We start from the raw sequence: 5296 nt of genomic DNA, 5'->3' as shown, positions 1-5296 counted from the left end.
TCTGACTCTCTGCACCTATTTTCAGTTTCAAATTACGACGTTTCATACCGAAAATATGCCAATTACTGTAAACGGCGATGGGTCATATTTTGTCCAAACCCCCCTGCAGTTTTCAAATGTCTGAAATGTCGGAAATTTGACTCCAGAGCGTGATTTTTATCCGAATTCTGACTCTCTGCACTTATTTTCTGTTTCAAATTACGACTTTTTATACCGAAAATATAACAATTACTGAAAACGGCGATGGGTCATATTTTTGCCCAAACCCCCCTGCAGTTTTCAAAATTTCTGAAATGTCGGAAATTTGACTCCTGAGCGTGATTTTTTATCCGAATTCTGACTCTCTGCACCTATTTTCAGTTTCAAATTACGAAGTTTCATACCGTAAATATGCCAATTACAGTAAACAGCGATGGGTCATATTTTGCCCAAACCCCCCTGCAGTTTTCAAAATGTCTGAAATGTCGGAAATTTGACTCCTGAGCGCAATTTTGTATCCGAATTCTGACTCTCTGCACCTATTTTCAGTTTCAAATTACGATTTTTATACCGAAAATATGCCAATTACTGTAAACGGCGATGGGTCATATTTTGCCCAAACCCCCTGCAGTTTTCAAAATGTCTGAAATGTCGGAAATTTTACACCTGAGCGTGATTTTTGAGCCAAATTCTAACTCTCTGCACCTATTTTTCAGTTTCAAATTACGACTTTTCATACCGAAAATATGCCAATTACTGAAAACTACGATGGGTCATATTTTGCCCAAACCTTCCTGCAGGTTTGAAAATGTCTGAAATGTCGGAAATTTGACTCCTGAGCGTGATTTTTTGAGCCGAATTCTGACTCTCTGCACCTATTTTCAGTTTCAAATTACGACGTTTCATACCGAAAATATGATAATTACTGTAAACGGCGATGGGTCACAATTTGGCCAAACCCCCCTGTAGTTTTCGAAATGTCTGAAATGTCGGAAATTTGACTCCAGAGCATGATTTTTTTCCGAATTCTGACTCTCTGCACCTATTTTCTGTTTCAAATTACGACTTTTTATACCGAAAATATGCCAATTGCTGAAAACGGCGATGGGTCATATTTTGCCCAAACCCCCTGCAGTTTTCAAAATGTCTGAAATGTCGGAAATTTGACTCCTGAGCGTGATTTTTGAGCCGAATTCTGACTCTCTGCACCTATTTTCAGTTTCAAATTACGACGTTTCATACCGAAAAAATGCCAATTACAGTAAACGGCGATGGGTCATATTTTGCCCAAACCCCCCTGCAGTTTTCAAAATGTCTGAAATGTCGGAAATTTGACTCCTGAACGTGATTTTTTTTTCCAAATTCTGACTCTCTGCACCTATTTTCAGTTTCAAATTACGAAGTTTCATACCGAAAATATGCCAATTACAGTAAACGGCGACGGGTCATATTTTGCCCAAACCCCCCTGCAGTTTTCAAAATGTCTGAAATGTCGGAAATTTGAACTCCTGAGCGTGATTTTGTATCCGAATTCTGACTCTCTGCACCTATTTTCAGTTTCAAATTACGATTTTTATACCGAAAATATGCCAATTACTGTAAACGGCGATGGGTCATATTTTGCCCAAACCCCCCCCCCCCACCCCCGGCAGTTTTCAAAATGTCTGAAATGTTGTAAATTTGACTCCTGAGCGTGATTTTTGAGCCGAATTCTGACTCTCTGCACCTATTTTCAGTTTCAAATTACGACGTTTCATACCGAAAATATGCCAATTACTGTAAACGGCGATGGGTCATATTTTGTCCAAACCCCCCTGCAGTTTTCGAAATGTCTGATATGTCGGAAATTTGACTCCTGAGCGTGATTTTTTATCCGAATTCTGACTCTCTGCACCTATTTTCTGTTTCAAATTGCGACTTTTTATACCGAAAATATGCCAATTACTGAAAACGGCGATGGGTCATATTTTGCCCAAACCCCCCTGCAGTTTTCAAAATTTCTGATATGTCGGAAATTTAACTCCTGTGCGTGATTTTTGAGCCGAATTCTGACTCTCTGCACCTATTTTCAGTTTCAAATTGCGACTTTTATACCGAAAATATGCTAATTACTGAAAACGGCGATGGGTCATATTTTGCCCAAACCCCCCTGCAGTTTTCAAAATGTCTGAAATGTCGATAATTTTACTCCTGAGCGTGATTTTTCAGCCGAATTCTGACTCTCTGCACCTATTTTCAGTTTCAAATTACGAAGTTTCATACCGAAAATATGCCAATTACAGTAAACGGCGATGGGTCATATTTTGACCCAAACCCCCCTGCAGTTTTCAAAATGTCTGAAATGTCGGAAATTTGACTCCTGAGCCTGATTTTTGAGCCGAATTCTAACTCTCTGCACCTATTTTCAGTTTCTAATTACGACGTTTCATACCGAAAATATGCCAATTACTGAAAACGGCGATGGTTCATATTTTGCCCAAACCCCCCTGCAGTTTTCAAAATGTCTGAAATGTCGGAAATTTTACTCCTGAGCGTGATTTTTTAGTCAAATTCTGACTCTCTGCACCTATTTTCAGTTTCAAATTACGACTTTTTATACCGAAAATATGCCAATTACTGAAAACGGCGATGGGTCATATTTTGCCCAAACCTTCCTGCAGTTTTCAAAATGTCTGAAATGTCGGAAATTTGACTCCTGAGCGTGATTTTTGAGCCGAATTCTGACTCTCTGCACCTATTTCCAGTTTCAAATTACGACGTTTCATACCGAATATATGCCAATTTCTGTAAACAGCGATGGGTCATATTTTGCCCAAACCCTCTGCAGTTTTCAAAATGTCTGAAATGTCGGAAATTTGACTCCTGAGCGTGATTTTTTATCCGAATTCTGTCTCTCTGCACCTATTTTCAGCTTCAAATTACGACGTTTCATACCGAAAATATGCCAATTACTGAAAACGGCGATGGGTCATATTTTGCCCAAACCCCCCTGCAGTTTTCTAAATGTCTGAAATGTTGGAAATTTGACTCCTGAGCGTGATTTTTGAGCCGAATTCTGACTCTCTGCACCTATTTTCAGTTTCAAATTACGACGTTTCATACCGAAAATATGCCAATTACTGTAAACGGCGATGGGTCATATTTTGTCCAAACCCCCCTGCAGTTTTCAAAATGTCTGAAATGTCGGAAATTTGACTCCAAAGCGTGATTTTTTATCCGAATTCTGACTCTCTGCACCTATTTTCTGTTTCAAATTACGACTTTTTATACCGAAAATATAACAATTACTGAAAACGGCGATGGGTCATATTTTGCCCAAACTCCCCTGCAGTTTTCAAAATTTCTGAAATGTCGGAAATTTTACTCCTGAGCGTGATTTTTGAGCCGAATTCTGACTCTCTGCACCTATTTTCAGTTTCAAATTGCGACTTTTATACCGAAAATATGCTAATTACTGAAAACGGAGATGGGTCATATTTTGCCCAAACCCCCATGCAGTTTTCAAAATGTCTGAAATGTCGGAAATTTTACTCCTGAGCGTGATTTTTCAGCCGAATTCTGACTCTCTGCACCAATTTTCAGTTTCAAATTACGACTTTTTATACCGAAAATATGCCAATTACTGAAAACGGCGATGGGTCATATTTTGCCCAAACCCCCTGCAGTTTTCAAAATGTCTGAAATGTCGGAAATTTGACTCCTGAGCGTGATTTTGAGCCGAATTCTGACTCTCTGCACCTATTTTCAGTTTCAAATTACGACGTTTCATACCGAAAATATGCCAATTACTGTAAACGGCGATGGGTCATATTTTGCCCAAACCCCCCTGCAGTTTTCAAAATGTCTGAAATGTCGGAAATTTGACTCCTGAGCGTGATTTTTTATCCGAATTCTGACTCTCTGCACCTATTTTCAGTTTCAAATTACGAAGTTTCATACCGAAAATATGCCAATTACAGTAAACGGCGATTGGTCATATTTAGCCCAAACCCCCTGCAGTTTTCAAAACGTCTGAAATGTCGGAAATTTGACTCCTGAGCGTGATTTTGTATCCGAATTCTGACTCTCTGCACCTATTTTCAGTTTCAAATTACGACTTTTTCTTCCGAAAATATGCCAATTACTGTAAACGGCGATGGGTCATATTTTGCCCAAACCCGTCTGCAGTTTTCAAAATGTCAGAAATGTTGTAAATTTGACTCCTGAGCGTGATTTTTGAGCCGAATTCTGACTCTCTGCACCTATTTTCAGTTTCAAATTACGACGTTTCATACCGAAAATATGCCAATTACTGAAAACGGCGATGGGTCATATTTTGTCCAAACCCCCCTGCAGTTTTCGAAATGTCTGAAATGTCGGAAACTTGACTCCAGAGCGTGATTTTTTATCCGAATTCTGACTCTCTGCACCTATTTTCTGTTTCAAATTACGACTTTTTATACCGAAAATATGCCAATTACTGAAAACGGCGATGGGTCATATTTTGCCCAAACCCCCCTGCAGTTTTCAAAATTTCTGAAATGTCGGAAATTTAACTCCTGAGCGTGATTTTTGAGCCGAATTCTGACTCTCTGCACCTATTTTCAGTTTCAAATTGCGACTTTTATACCGAAAATATGCTAATTACTGAAAACGGCGATGGGTCATATTTTGCCCAAACCCCCCTGCAGTTTTCAAAATGTCTGAAATGTCGGAAATTTGACTCCTGAGCGTGATTTTGTATCCGAATTCTGACTCTCTGCACCTATTTTCAGTTTCAAATTACGACTTTTTCTTCCGAAAATATGCCAATTACTGTAAACTGCGATGGGTCATATTTTGTCCAAACCCCCCTGCAGTTTTCTAAATGTCTGAAATGTTGGAAATTTGACTCCTGAGCGTGATTTTTGAGCCGAATTCTGACTCTCTGCACCTATTTTCAGTTTCAAATTACGACGTTTCATACCGAAAATATGCCAATTACTGTAAACGGCGATGGGTCATATTTTGTCCAAACCCCCCTGCAGTTTTCAAAATGTCTGAAATGTCGGAAATTTGACTCCAAAGCGTGATTTTTTATCCGAATTCTGACTCTCTGCACCTATTTTCTGTTTCAAATTACGACTTTTTATACCGAAAATATAACAATTACTGAAAACGGCGATGGGTCATATTTTGCCCAAACCCCCTGCAGTTTTCAAAATTTCTGAAATGTCGGAAATTTAACTCCTGAGCGTGATTTTTGAGCCGAATTCTGACTCTCTGCACCTATTTTCAGTTTCAAATTGCGACTTTTATACCGAAAATATGCTAATTACTGAAAACGGAGATGGGTCAT

This window comes from Procambarus clarkii, unplaced genomic scaffold (genome assembly GCF_040958095.1).
Source record: "Procambarus clarkii isolate CNS0578487 unplaced genomic scaffold, FALCON_Pclarkii_2.0 HiC_scaffold_108, whole genome shotgun sequence".
Taxonomy (NCBI): Eukaryota; Metazoa; Arthropoda; class Malacostraca; order Decapoda; family Cambaridae; genus Procambarus; species Procambarus clarkii.
Note: the sequence above shows the minus strand (reverse complement) of the source record.